This window comes from Diaphorina citri, unplaced genomic scaffold (genome assembly GCF_000475195.1).
Source record: "Diaphorina citri unplaced genomic scaffold, Diaci psyllid genome assembly version 1.1 scaffold1631, whole genome shotgun sequence".
NCBI lineage: Eukaryota > Metazoa > Arthropoda > Insecta > Hemiptera > Psyllidae > Diaphorina > Diaphorina citri.
Window position 1 is genome coordinate 54,538 of NW_007379057.1, and position 16,105 is coordinate 70,642.

Consider the following 16,105-nt stretch of genomic DNA (forward strand, 5'->3'; position numbering starts at 1 on the left):
GCAGGCTTCTTACGTTTTATCTTGAGTATGAGTAAGCACCAAATGTACATGTAGAAGCAGATGACCCTGAGCCTCTCATCTTCTCTAGTCCAGTGCTTAGCTTGTATTCTTACTATTATTTAATAACGAGCGCGTGCTAGGTGCCCCCCGAATCCCCCCTTATCCTGATGCAAGTTCTTCGTAGTCCCTAGTGGTTTCTTCCTTATTAAGACAATTACGTTGTAGTACAGTATGCTTAAATATGCCTCTGCCTACATATGTCTACATGGAACTCATCTTGTGCCTGTGCACTTCTTTGCAAGGAGTGTTGTGTCCAAGTCAATCGTTATCTCAGCATTCCCACTAAACAACATGAAAATCTTCAAGAATACAAAATCCATCTGAAGTATGTGTTTGCATGTGGTAGTTGAGAACAAATCAAAGTAATAAAATTGATGGTTCAGCTGTTGGTTGTTCTTTCTGATATATTAAATTTAACAGATTAAAATCAAATTAGATGTGAACCCCAAGTTCTCTTTGGTAATGGGCGTCATAAAACCAAATACAAGACGTTGAAGAAGCCCACTCATAAAACCCAAGACAACGCATCATGAACCCTAAATTCAAACAAAACTAGAAATCAAATTATCACAAAGAAAGAAACCAAATCTAGAGACAATAAATAAAGCCAAATAGGATTTTATAAAAAGGACTGGATAATTCATGGACTAATTTATTTGGGAGGTGAGCAATTGAGCATTACTAAATCCTTCAGTAATGGGAGGATCTTGTTGAAGTCATTACTTAGGTGTCGTGACTAATTAATTCTGAGATTTAAACAAAAGAAACAATAAGACTTCATAATGTTGTGTACTATATAGAAGACAGTTCGTCCAAAAGTTCTTCTGGGCTGTTTATTAGACTATTGGTAGTTCCAAAATGGGAACCTACTCATTATAATGAACTCTGAATTTCGGTTCTTCCAAACCTCGTAATTTTCCATGTAGTTTGTATGTACATTATGGGCTTGTAGGCTTGGTCTTTGTGTTGCTCTGGACCATGTTCAAGTGTAATATATTATTCAAGGAGTGGTTCCATCGTCATTTCACAAATAACAATTGTCTAGACTCTAGAAGAAAAAGAACAACTTGAGTATTTTTAAATTTGCTTTTTATCAAGTTTCCATAAATTCGTTTTGTACTTCACAAAATCTCTACAAACGGCAAATTAAAAAGAAACATAGAAGATAATTTTCAGTAATTTTTTTCTCATTATATCATTTGAAATCACCAACTGTCGTTATAAAATTGTACCTTTCATAATGACAACAATTAAAATGGGCGTTTTAATCTAAATATTGTAACACTAGGTTATGCGGAAAAAATTGCTGCTAATTTTGATTTTCATCATACCTATAAGAGCATTTTCTTGTTTTGAATGAATTTTCCATAGAACAGCTTGATATGTTCTTTTTTTTTAATAATTTTAGTTTGATCTCACCATTAAAACAAATCATTTGTCTGTAAATATTTTCAGTGAATATATTATAGGAGACAACACTAACTTGCAAAGATAAATAATAATATGCCAACCAATTTGTTTTAATGCAAGACAAATAGGTCTGTTCAAAAGAAAATACATTTTCCTATCTTTGCCAAGTCTAGTGTTTTCTTCACCGAGAAACTATTCTCAGTTCACACCTCTTCTTTTGTGTAAAAATGAAATATAAAAAAAGAAGAAAGAAAACAATATTTTTTTATCAAATAGAAAGTTTATGAATGATTTATATTTGAATATAGAAAATAAAATTAACTGATGTAGAATTCAAACAATTGTAACACCTGATTTTATTTTTCACTCATTTTTAGCCTTTACAGTGGAATGAGAACAAATGCTGAAAATAGCACCTTTACAATACATATTTGAGCCATTACAAGCCATTAGATACTCCTACATGTTTGGGGAAACTTAGACAGCTTAAAACACTTCCTGAACGGTAAAGGGTTGTCACCTTTAATTGGAACTTCTCAAGGACAAGACGGCATAGGAATAAAAGCATAATATAATAGGGTACGAAATACCTACATGAAGGCCCAAACGTTTTCAAATCAGTTTCAGTCTCAAAGCACAATCCAAGAAGAGAATTATTAAGAAAGTCATAAATAAAACAACAACAGAGCTTATGTCTCGAGTTGGTGGCTACTGTAGTTACACTAACGTATACAGGGGCGTTATTAGACGGGTATCCAACTACTGAGGGGTAATAAAAGTGCTTATACTGCTCCAATGAGACAAACAAGTTTCTTTACCCCAGCAGTAAGCTACATGGGACTTATATTATTATTTTCAGTAAAGCTCTAAGAGCCAGTCTAGTTAGCTTGGAGAGAAACGAGTAGATATGCTTTATCAGCGCTAGGTCGCAGATTCGATTCCTATACGGGGACTTTATCCTAAACAGGTAAAGTTCGTTCTCGGAACGGCTGGCTTTCCCTATCCTGTCCTCCTTTCTTCGATTATGGGACAAACAATTAGACACCTCCTTTGTTACAGTTCCCTCTACCGAACTTATTAAAAAAAGCTCAATTGATAAAATTGCCTTGGCTGTGATTTGAACTCCCGATCTCCCAAATTTAATATGCGACTCGACTATTTGGTAAACCAGTGAGCTGCATGTAGAAGTAGACATTTGGTTGAGTTGGGCAACATCAATTTCGATTAACGCCACTGGTTTACAAATCTCCAATATCTATCTAGAGAAAAAGGAGCCCCATAAAAAAAAATAATAATAAAATAAATAGAAGAAGGTTTACGAAGAAGAATAAGAAGAAGGAAAAGGTACAAAATAAACAGATTGGCACCCTGGAGGCTACCTGTCTTGGCTCCCTTTCACAACCATCTTTGAATTTTTAACCCGTAGGTGTAGGCCTGAGGGTATGTACTATCTTCGCTGGGGAATGCTGTCTAAAGTCGAAACCTTTAACATTTCAGGAAGAAGAAGAAGAATATCCTCGCTGCGGAATCTGCGAGATTGGTTCATCATGTCATCCATGATACTTGCACACCTTCGTAACGGAGACGCAACATGAAGAAGAAGATACATATTCGTCAAGAAGTTTAAGTAAATATTTGCCAGTTAAATGACTCCAGGATGTCAAATTATGCCAACATAATTGTACCATCCATCATTTTAGTGCTCGGACTGTCATCCAATTTGTGATATTTCTTCAACCTCTACCTCCTTCCTTTTCTCTCTCTCATCACTAAATTTGTTGCAGTAACTTGGTCAATTACCTACTTTTACTTTATATTACTCTCTATTTTACTACTTTATTTTATTTTCTATTGCCTACAGTATGTTTTTCTACCCATGGGTAGTAAAAGGTGGTTTGGGTACCTGATCAACCCATACCTATACACCCACATGGTCGAGATTTTCCCGCCAAAATATATGTTGAAATAGGTACGCTACCCATGGGTAGAAAAACATATTGTAGGCAATGGGAAATAAAATAAAGTAGTAAAATAGAGAGTAATATAAAGTAAAAGTAGGTAGGTAATTGACCAAGTTACTGCAACAAATTTAGTGATGAGAGAGAGAGAAAAGGAAGGAGGTAGAGGTTGAAGAAATATCACAAATTGGATGACAGTCTGAGCACTAAAATGATGGATGGTACAATTATATTGGCATAATTTGCTACTGACATCCTGGAGTCATTTAACTGGCAAATATTTACTTAAACTTCTTGTCGAATATGTAGATATCTTCTTCTTCTTCATGTTGCGTCTCCATTACGAAGGTGTGCAAGTATCATGGATGACAGGATGAACCAATCTCGCAGATTCCGCAGCGAGGATATTCTTCTTCTTCTTCCTGAAATGTTAAAGGTTTCGACTTTAGACAGCATTCCCCAGCGAAGATAGTACATACCCTCAGGCCTACACCTACGGGTTAAAAATTCAAAGATGGTTGTGAAAGGGAGCCAAGACAGGTAGCCTCCAGGGTGCCAATCTGTTTATTTTGTACCTTTTCCTTCTTCTTATTCTTCTTCGTAAACCTTCTTCTATTTATTTTATTATTATTTTTTTTTATGGGGCTCCTTTTTCTCTAGATAGATATTGGAGATTTGTAAACCAGTGGCGTTAATCGAAATTGATGTTGCCCAACTCAACCAAATGTCTACTTCTACATGCAGCTCACTGGTTTACCAAATAGTCGAGTCGCATATTAAATTTGGGAGATCGGGAGTTCAAATCACAGCCAATTTTATCAATTGAGCTTTTTTTAAATAAGTTCGGTAGAGGGAACTGTAACAAAGGAGGTGTCTAATTGTTTGTCCCATAATCGAAGAAAGGAGGACAGGATAGGGAAAGCCCACCAAATGTCTACTTCTACATGCAGCTCACTGGTTTACCAAACAGTCGAGTCGCATATTAAATTTGGGAGATCGGGAGTTCAAATCACAGCCAAGGCAATTTTATCAATTGAGCTTTTTTTAATAAGTTCGGTAGAGGGAACTGTAACAAAGGAGGTGTCTAATTGTTTGTCCCATAATCGAAGAAAGGAGGACAGGATAGGGAAAGCCAGCCGTTCCGAGAACGAACTTTACCTGTTTAGGATAAAGTCCCCGGATAGGAATCGAATCTGCGACCTAGCGCTGATAAAGCATATCTACTCGTTTCTCTCCAAGCTAACTAGACTGGCTCTTAGAGCTTTACTGAAAATAATAATATAAGTCCCATGTAGCTTACTGCTGGGGTAAAGAAACTTGTTTGTCTCATTGGAGCAGTATAAGCATTTTTATTACCCTCAGTAGTTGGATACCCGTCTAATAACGCCCCTGTATAGGTTAGTGTAACTACAGTAGCCACCAACTCGATACATAAGCTCTGTTGTTGTTTTATTTATGACTTTCTTAATAATTCTCTTCTTGGATTGTGCTTTGAGACTGAAACTGATTTGAAAACGTTTGGGCCTTCATGTAGGTATTTCGTACCCTATTATATTATGCTTTTATTCCTATGCCGTCTTGTCCTTGAGAAGTTCCAATTAAAGGTGACAACCCTTTACCGTTCAGGAAGTGTTTTAAGCTGTCTAAGTTTCCCCAAACATGTAGGAGTATCTAATGGCTTGTAATGGCTCAAATATGTATTGTAAAGGTGCTATTTTCAGCATTTGTTCTCATTCCACTGTAAAGGCTAAAAATGAGTGAAAAATAAAATCAGGTGTTACAATTGTTTGAATTCTACATCAGTTAATTTTATTTTCTATATTCAAATATAAATCATTCATAAACTTTCTATTTGATAAAAAAATATTGTTTTCTTTCTTCTTTTTTTATATTTCATTTTTACACAAAAGAAGAGGTGTGAACTGAGAATAGTTTCTCGGTGAAGAAAACACTAGACTTGGCAAAGATAGGAAAATGTATTTTCTTTTGAACAGACCTATTTGTCTTGCATTAAAACAAATTGGTTGGCATATTATTATTTATCTTTGCAAGTTAGTGTTGTCTCCTATAATATATTCACTGAAAATATTTACAGACAAATGATTTGTTTTAATGGTGAGATCAAACTAAAATTATTAAAAAAAAAGAACATATCAAGCTGTTCTATGGAAAATTCATTCAAAACAAGAAAATGCTCTTATAGGTATGATGAAAATCAAAATTAGCAGCAATTTTTTCCGCATAACCTAGTGTTACAATATTTTTTCTACTTGACTGTGGATAATTTCTATGATCCCGCTGGTACTAATAATTACTATGATAATAACCCTACAGTTTCTTCACGTCGAACCTCTGAGCATGCAACAAGTCTATCTATCTATTCCTTTCTCAATTCTCTTCTCTTTTCTGTGTAGATCTTCTTTCTCTGTCGAGTATTTTGTGTTGGGGTCAGCAGCCTTCAATGTTTTGTAAAGAAAGAGTATTATCTCGCTCTCTTCAGGAATATTATTGAGTAAAAGAGTTTGCTGTCGGTGCGATTATCAAGGGGCACACTGTTCACTCCCAATGCTTGAAAAAACTGTTGATTTACTCAAGTTGTTCTTTTTCTTCTAGAGTCTAGACAATTGTTATCAGGCAAGTCTACTCAGACCTATAAGATCAGGTCTAATCTAACACATTGAAACAAAATCCATATGAAAAGAAAAATACAAATAAATCTATTGCACACAACACAAGAATTGAAGAATTGTAGTCATTTTATAAGTCATAATTATGTCTTAGTGAAAATATTATTTTTTCAAATATAAATTTGGTCACATCCGAACTCATCTATGGAATAAAACTGCTATACATAGCAAGATAAAAGATAAAAACCATTTTGGTCAATACTGTTTACTCATACAGCATTTTTAAAACAATCAATAAAAGTAATAAAGAGTCGGAATAGTGTAAATTTATTATGAATAGTCAAATACCTTATCCCAAGAAAACAGGATCTGTTATTTTACACAGATAATACGTTCATACATTACACAATAACATGGACAGTTGGATATAGATGTTTATAATATTATTTTCCACAATTTTTACCTTTTCTTAATTATTAGGTACCTAATTATTATGTTCAAGATGAAATTATTCAAGAATGGAGTGAGAATAAATCGATTTTTTCATTTTTTTTCCGCTTTCTTCTCAATTACAAAATTCACAATTTGTACTAATAACGTTTAAATTCAGAATTAATTTAATGTTTGGTATTTACTGTTGTAAAAATGAGAAGGCTTTTTTTTAAAAAATAGTTCGTGTAAAAACAAAACAAAATAAATTTAAAAATAAGAAAAAAGGTCAAGAAAGTGAGGAGAAAAACCCGAGATATTTCACTGTTGATGTAAACCAAGATGGTGAGAATTGTATCCTGGAACATGACAGTAATACATATCTAGATCGTTTCATTTGAAGATATGTGTACCCATCTCCATTTTACCATTTTCCTTTTTCATAAATTTTCCGCAATGTTCTTATGATTTCTATAGATATTTCAGTGTCTGCAGGCTTCTTACGTTTTATCTTGAGTATGAGTAAGCACCAAATGTACATGTAGAAGCAGATGACCCTGAGCCTCTCATCTTCTCTAGTCCAGTGCTTAGCTTGTATTCTTACTATTATTTAATAACGAGCGCGTGCTAGGTGCCCCCCGAATCCCCCCTTATCCTGATGCAAGTTCTTCGTAGTCCCTAGTGGTTTCTTCCTTATTAAGACAATTACGTTGTAGTACAGTATGCTTAAATATGCCTCTGCCTACATATGTCTACATGGAACTCAACTTGTGCCTGTGCACTTCTTTGCAAGCAGTGTTCTGTCCAAGTCAATCGTTATCTCAGCATTCCCACTAAACAACATGAAAATCTTCAAGAATACAAAATCCATCTGAAGTATGTGTTTGCATCTTGTGCCTGTGCACTTCTTTGCAAGGAGTGTTGTGTCCAAGTCAATCGTTATCTCAGCATTCCCACTAAACAACATGAAAATCTTCAAGAATACAAAATCCATCTGAAGTATGTGTTTGCATGTGGTAGTTGAGAACAAATCAAAGTAATAAAATTGATGGTTCAGCTGTTGGTTGTTCTTTCTGATATATTAAATTTAACAGATTAAAATCAAATTAGATGTGAACCCCAAGTTCTCTTTGGTAATGGGCGTCATAAAACCAAATACAAGACGTTGAAGAAGCCCACTCATAAAACCCAAGACAACGCATCATGAACCCTAAATTCAAACAAAACTAGAAATCAAATTATCACAAAGAAAGAAACCAAATCTAGAGATAATAAATAAAGCCAAATAGGATTTTATAAAAAGGACTGGATAATCATGGACTAATTTATTTGGGAGGTGAGCAATTGAGCATTACTAAATCCTTCAGTAATGGGAGGATCTTGTTAAAGTCATTACTTAGGTGTCGTGACTAATTAATTCTGAGATTTAAACAAAAGAAACAATAAGTAAGACTTCATAATGTTGTGTACTATATAGAATACAGTTCGTCCAAAAGTTCTTCTGGGCTGTTTATTAGACTATTGGTAGTTCAAAATGGGAATCTACTCATTATAATGAACTCTGAATTTCGGTTCTTCCAAACCTCGTAATTTTCCATGTAGTTTGTATGTACGTTGTGGGCTTGTAGGCTTGGTCTTTGTGTTGCTCTGGACCATGTTCAAGTGTAATATATTATTCAAGGAGTGGTTCCATCGTCATTTCACATTTGATATTTCTTTTACATGTTGCTTTAGAAATCCAGTATGTTTTTTGTCAGTGTGTCAGTGTACGCGTTCTTTATTATGGAAATTTCGCCCTTCAATAGCCGATGTTGCTCTAGAACTCGATGTGCCAGACTGACTCAACGTTTATATTTATTCTAACAGCGATTCACATTCTTAGATTTCTTACTTAATGTTCATCTTTTGGTCTTTTGATAGAACGATAATGATACCTTTATCTTGGAACGAAACACGTGTGTGCAACTGAAATGCAGTTCGTTCTATCTCTTGATGTATTTTAAAAGAACATAAATTTTCGTCCTACAAGAAGGTTCTTTATTCCTTTGTAGATATCATTAATTCTTATGGATTCTGTTTTTATGGTCGTGATTATGTGTGTCTCTCAGCTTACTCTCTTAAGATGTTTTGTCAGTTTATAGTGCTAATAAAATACGAAAGTCGTATTTTTTCAACGTATTTTAATGTGTCACTGACATGTTATTACTTCTTTCTACAGTGACACCTCTGGCTTCAAAAATAAATCCAGCTAGATATTTATGTAGATACAGCAGTCTCTTGTAAATCTCAGATTTCCAATTAACACAAAAACTGCTGATACCAAAATCCATAAAGATCCTTTTAGTACTGAGTAGGCATAATATTCTTTGGTTTTCTCCACCAAGTACAGTGAGATCAGGTGATCATGTATCATGTGCCCTACCAATGGGTAGATCAAATTGACCTAAATATTTTAGCAGGAATCAGGAATGCAACCCATGTCTACAATGTACTCTGATAACACTAACTTAATGAAAAGGAGAACATTGAATATAGAAAATAAAATTAACTGATGTAGAATTCAAACAATTGTAACACCTGATTTTATTTTTCACTCATTTTTAGCCTTTACAGTGGAATGAGAACAAATGCTGAAAATAGCACCTTTACAATACATATTTGAGCCATTACAAGCCATTAGATACTCCTACATGTTTGGGGAAACTTAGACAGCTTAAAACACTTCCTGAACGGTAAAGGGTTGTCACCTTTAATTGGAACTTCTCAAGGACAAGACGGCATAGGAATAAAAGCAGAATATAATAGGGTACGAAATACCTACATGAAGGCCCAAACGTTTTCAAATCAGTTTCAGTCTCAAAGCACAATCCAAGAAGAGAATTATTAAGAAAGTCATAAATAAAACAACAACAGAGCTTATGTATCGAGTTGGTGGCTACTGTAGTTACACTAACCTATACAGGGGCGTTATTAGACGGGTATCCAACTACTGAGGGTAATAAAAATGCTTATACTGCTCCAATGAGACAAACAAGTTTCTTTACCCCAGCAGTAAGCTACATGGGACTTATATTATTATTTTCAGTAAAGCTCTAAGAGCCAGTCTAGTTAGCTTGGAGAGAAACGAGTAGATATGTATGCTTTATCAGCGCTAGGTCGCAGATTCGATTCCTATACGGGGACTTTATCCTAAACAGGTAAAGTTCGTTCTCGGAACGGCTGGCTTTCCCTATCCTGTCCTCCTTTCTTCGATTATGGGACAAAGGGAGAACATTTTAAATTTTTGATTAACTAATGTTTCTTTTTTATCTTTTTGGAACGAGCCACGTTTGGCCTATACTTATTGATTTTCCCTTTTGTCGTTAGGGTGTGGACGGACACATAATATCGCTCAACTGTTTAGTAATTATTATAACGAATGTTTTTTATCTAATTAGGTCACTATTGTTACTATCTGTTTTTTTTCTAATTAAAAGAATCAGACTTATCATGTGTTTTGTTGTTTGTTTGCTTATTGCATTTGTCATGAATGCCGATTCTCAAAGAGGAGAACATTTTAAATTTTTGATTAACTAATGTTTCTTTTTTATCTTTTTGGAACGAGCCACGCTTGGCCTATACTTATTGATTTTCCCTTTTGTCGTTAGGGTGTGGACGGACACATAATATCGCTCAACTGTATAGTAATTATTATAACGAATGTTTTTTATCTAATTAGGTCACTATTGTTACTATCTGTTTTTTTTTCTAATTAAAAGAATCAGACTTATCATGTGTTTTGTTGTTTGTTTGCTTATTGCATTTGTCATGAATGCCGATTCTCAAAGAGAGTCAGTAATATAGGTCACATTATTTTATCTATATTTAGTGTTAGTGTAGGAAATTTTTGTATGTCCGACTGTATATCTGTATAACCGACCGACTATCAGTGTAATATAGGTCACATTATTTTATCTATATTTAGTGTTAGTGTAGGAAATTTTTGTATGTCCGACTGTATATCTGTATAACCGACCGATTAAACTAACCAACCTTTCCCTTCTTGTGTTTCAGATTTTCTGACCAAAAGAAAAAGACCGATTTCCCTCAACATTAATTCACCGTCTGTCAAACGTTTCAAGGAGTCTGGTGTTTCCGCACCTTCCTCATCAGCTAGTGCCAGTAGTATGTCATCAACCTCTTCATCAAGTTCAAATTCCAGCGAAGATTTGTTGACACTCAGTAGCCAATCATCAACCGCCGTAGCACGACTATTGTTTTAAATGAGGATATGATTTTCCTTTACTTTTCTCATTGAAACGAGAAGACCGCATAGATATCTCTTCTAAAACCTTCACTTTCTTTATTTTAAATGAGGATATGATTTTCCTTTACTTTTCTCATTGAAACGAGAAGACCGCATAGATATCTCTTCTAAAACCTTCACTTTCTTTTTGAAGATTTTCTCGAATAATTTAAAAAAAAAAAAGATGGTAATTATTGAAATTCCTGTATGTACCTAGTACCTAGTGGTTCTCATTTGGATCTGTTACGTCATGAGAAACGAAGACATGTAGATTAGAGAAAGAATGTAAACATGGTAATCTTTCTATTCGAGAAAATCTTTCAAAACCTTGTGAATTGTTAGTGTCCTTAAAAAGTTCACAAGTTTCCCCAATTTAATACTTCTCTAGTTCAATTCATATTATATTAAAGAAATATTATTATTATTTTTTAAACAACATTTTAAATAGGTTATGTCGCGTTGCTGGACCTTTATGTTAGAAGATGAATCTTTTATACTATTTTATAGCATTTAAAAAATCCAGGTTCACATAACAATCTATTCCAAATTTAAAAAAAAAAAAAAAAAAAAAAAAAACCCCCCCCTTTTGGAAAGAAGATCAAAAAACGGGAAATTTTTATACCTTTCTCATTACATAGGTAGTAGGTTACTATATACTTATGTACCCATCTAATAATGAACGACATAACCTATTCAAACATAGGTTATTAATGAATATTTATTTATTTTTCTTCTAATATTTATTATTTTTAGTATGTTATTATTTTTTTAAATGTTTATTTTTTTTTTTTACTTTTACTACTCCTTTTGCATTTTTTTCCTTTGCAAATTTCAATTTAATAAAGTAATGGTTTTCTTTCTTAAATACATTTGTTCAATTTTGCTTGGATAGATTTGGCTCGCGTAATACCGGTCTGAAAAGAAAACAAGAGATAATTACGTTGGGATGATTATCATCTTAGGATTGGATTTGGAAAAGATAATGAGTAGGAAAGGTGCCTCAGTGTTTAGTTTCGTTTTGAAATTAAATTTGTGAGTCTTCTTTGAAAGAGGTCCAAGAAACAAAGAAATCAATCAACATACTTTTACTTAAATCTTAAAACTTAATTCATTTTTCGATTAAATTATTTTATTTTACCTTGATCTCATCTTTTATTTTGTTGTTTTATTTATTTATATTTTGATTTTTTTTTTTTATGTTAAAAAAAAATAATAAAAATCTTTCTCCTAAAGAAAAAAAAACTTGCTTCTGCTAAATTTGAACTTATTCAAAATTTAAGATTTCTCTTTTCCTTAGTCTCTTCCTAGTTTTAACCTTATTATTCATGTTCTGTTCCCAGAAAAAAGAAGTCCTTGGGCTTATAGAAGTTCTTGGATTTTTTTGTAATTTTAGTGCTTTGCATTTTCCGAATTGCAAAAGTTATAATTTCACTCACTCTCTTTTCTATTCCAAAATTCTTCCTTTTATTCATTAGAATTTGTAAATTCCTTTGTCCTTTCATTTTTGTAGTTTTGATCTCATTTCGATACAATTTTCCAAAGATTAAAATGGGAAGAAAAACCACCCAAAATGCAAAAATATCTCGGGTTTTTCTCCTCACTTTCTTGACCTTTTTTCTTATTTTTAAATTTATTTTGTTTTGTTTTTACACGAACTATTTTTTTTTTTTTTTAGTAAATATCTATAGAAATCATAAGAACATTGCGGAAAAATTATGAAAAAGGAAAATGGTAAAATGGAGATGGGTACACATATCTTCAAATGAAACGATCTAGATGTGTATTACTGTCATGTTCCAGGATCAGGATACAATTCTCACCATCTTGGTTTACATCAACAGTTTTTTCAAGCATTGGGAGTGAACAGTGTGCCCCTTGATAATCGCACCGACAGCAAACTCTTTTACTCAATAATATTCCTGAAGAGAGCGTTTTTTTTTAAAAAAAAGCCTTCTCATTTTTACAACAGTAGGTAAATACCAAACATTAAATTAATTCTGAATTTAAACGTTATTAGTACAAATTGTGAATTTTGTAATTGAGAAGAAAGCGGAAAAAAATTTGCAAAAGTTATAATTTCACTCACTCTCTTTTCTATTCCAAAATTCTTCCTTTCATTCATTAGCATTTGTAAATTCCTTTGTCCTTTCATTTTTGTAGTTTTGATCTCATTTCGATACAATTTTCCAAAGATTAAAATGGGACTAAAGAAAAAAAAAAACTTGCTTCTGCTAAATTTGAACTTATTCAAAATTTAAGATTTCTCTTTTCCTTAGTCTCTTCCTAGTTTTAACCTTATTATTCATGTTCTGTTCCCAGAAAAAAGAAGTCCTTGGGCTTATAGAAGTTCTTGGATTTTTTTGTAATTTTAGTGCTTTGCATTTTCCGATTTGCAAAAGACCTACGCTACCTCGGTGGGTACATTTGAAAAAGAAGAAAAAATCCGACCTACAGTATTTCCAAAATAATAGATATTAACAAACAACAATAAAAACCTCAAGACAACCAACAACCAAAAAAACACGTAATTCGGGTCAGTGGTGTTTGTTTTTGCAAATTCATCCCTCGTAATGACTTGGGTTGTTGGATACCTACCAACTTGCTTTTGTTTCTTCTCTGGGTCAAAAATGTGGAGCCATCATCAACACCACCATAAAGTCATTCAAAGAGAAAAGAACAATAGATAGTTTTTAAGCTCTTGTGCAAAAGATTGATAGCCGATTTCACCAAACTTCAATCAAGCCTTAATTGAATCATTAAGCACTGATGGGGAATTAAAGTTGAAAATTGCCGAATATAGAAAATAAAATTAACTGATGTAGAATTCAAACAATTGTAACACCTGATTTTATTTTTCACTCCTTTTTAGCCTTTACAGTGGAATGAGAACAAATGCTAAAAATAGCATCTTTACAATACATATTTGAGCCATTACAAGCCTACATGTTTGGGGAAACTTAGACAGCTTGTTTAAAACACTTCCTGAACGGTAAAGGATTGTCACCTTTAATTGGAACTTCTCAAGGACAAGACGGCATAGGAATAAAAGCATAATATAATAGGGTACGAAATACCTACATGAAGGCCCAAACGTTTTCAAATCAGTTTCAGTCTCAAAGCACAATCCAAGAAGAGAATTATTAAGAAAGTCATAAATAAAACAACAACAGAGCTTATGTCTCGAGTTGGTGGCTACTGTAGTTACACTAACCTATACAGGGGCGTTATTAGACGGGTATCCAACTACTGAGGGGTAATAAAAGTGCTTATACTGCTCCAATGAGACAAACAAGTTTCTTTACCCCAGCAGTAAGCTACATGGGACTTATATTATTATTTTCAGTAAAGCTCTAAGAGCCAGTCTAGTTAGCTTGGAGAGAAACGAGTAGATATGCTTTATCAGCGCTAGGTCGCAGATTCGATTCCTATACGGGGACTTTATCCTAAACAGGTAAAGTTCGTTCTCGGAACGGCTGGCTTTCCCTATCCTGTCCTCCTTTCTTCGATTATGGGACAAACAATTAGACACCTCCTTTGTTACAGTTCCCTCTACCGAACTTATTAAAAAAAGCTCAATTGATAAAATTGCCTTGGCTGTGATTTGAACTCCCGATCTCCCAAATTTAATATGCGACTCGACTATTTGGTAAACCAGTGAGCTGCATGTAGAAGTAGACATTTGGTTGAGTTGGGCAACATCAATTTCGATTAACGCCACTGGTTTACAAATCTCCAATATCTATCTAGAGAAAAAGGAGCCCCATAAAAAAAAATAATAATAAAATAAATAGAAGAAGGTTTACGAAGAAGAATAAGAAGAAGGAAAAGGTACAAAATAAACAGATTGGCACCCTGGAGGCTACCTGTCTTGGCTCCCTTTCACAACCATCTTTGAATTTTTAACCCGTAGGTGTAGGCCTGAGGGTATGTACTATCTTCGCTGGGGAATGCTGTCTAAAGTCGAAACCTTTAACATTTCAGGAAGAAGAAGAAGAATATCCTCGCTGCGGAATCTGCGAGATTGGTTCATCATGTCATCCATGATACTTGCACACCTTCGTAACGGAGACGCAACATGAAGAAGAAGATACATATTCGTCAAGAAGTTTAAGTAAATATTTGCCAGTTAAATGACTCCAGGATGTCAAATTATGCCAACATAATTGTACCATCCATCATTTTAGTGCTCGGACTGTCATCCAATTTGTGATATTTCTTCAACCTCTACCTCCTTCCTTTTCTCTCTCTCATCACTAAATTTGTTGCAGTAACTTGGTCAATTACCTACTTTTACTTTATATTACTCTCTATTTTACTACTTTATTTTATTTTCTATTGCCTACAGTATGTTTTTCTACCCATGGGTAGTAAAAGGTGGTTTGGGTACCTGATCAACCCATACCTATACACCCACATGGTCGAGATTTTCCCGCCAAAATATATGTTGAAATAGGTACCTACATACAACATGTTACAACTTGTTCAAAATACTCCAAGGTTAACCCATCTCTCTCTCTCTCTCTCTCTCTCTCTCTCTCTCTCTTTTTTTCTCTCTCCTTTGTGTCATAAACCCCAATTATAAAGGAACCTACTCATGACTTTTGGTGGAGATTACCATTATTTTAGAACCATGTTCAAACATTTCAGTCTGAGAACATATTCTTCGAATGTCATCAAAATAAAATGGTAATAAAATAGGTAGAAAATCGTAAAAATGAGCAAAATTAGACATTTTGAAAATTAAATATTAAACGCACCACAGCATATCCTTCACATGTCTGTTATGAACTTTAGGTTCAGAGTGACACTTTTTTACTTCCCTTTTTTTACTATTAAATAATGGGCGACTCCAGTTTTACTATTCCATAAAAAAGGGTCTGTCTCCCTATCTAGGTTTAAGATTTATGTGTTTTACTATAAATGTTTTACTACATCTAGGGATCTCAAAGATAATTTTCAGTAATTTTTTTCTCATTATATCATTTGAAATCACCAACTGTCGTTATAAAATTGTACCTTTCATAGCCAACCTCAGTAGTGCAGTTGTTAACGCGTTGGACTTTGGATCTGGAGGTTGGTGGTTCGAGTCCAAGTCATGTCATGAAATTTATCTAGGTGAAATAATCAGGGAACGATGTTTGTGACAAGCATTTAAATATGCTTAACACAATTAAAATTCCTTTTTTTTTAAATTGTACCTTTCATAATGACAACAATTAAAATGGGCGTTTTAATCTAAATATTCTAACACTAGGTTTTGCGGAAAAAATTGCTGCTAATTTTGATTTTCATCATACCTATAAGAGCATTTTCTTGTTTTGAATGAATTTTCCATA

General features: G+C 33.7%; 2 long non-coding RNA genes across 2 annotated transcripts; both read right to left on the reverse strand.

Annotated features, from left to right (window-relative positions):
• Nucleotides 1-1,097: 1,097 nt before the first annotated feature.
• LOC113470494 lies at nucleotides 1,098-16,099 on the reverse strand. Its single transcript, XR_003393535.1, has 2 exons — nucleotides 15,786-16,099; nucleotides 1,098-1,292 (listed from the first exon to the last, which is right to left on the reverse strand). It is a non-coding gene; the product is annotated as an uncharacterized LOC113470494 (long non-coding RNA).
• On the reverse strand, nucleotides 10,543-11,354 carry LOC113470495. Its single transcript, XR_003393536.1, has 2 exons — nucleotides 10,905-11,354; nucleotides 10,543-10,815 (listed from the first exon to the last, which is right to left on the reverse strand). It is a non-coding gene; the product is annotated as an uncharacterized LOC113470495 (long non-coding RNA).
• Nucleotides 16,100-16,105: the final 6 nt, after the last annotated feature.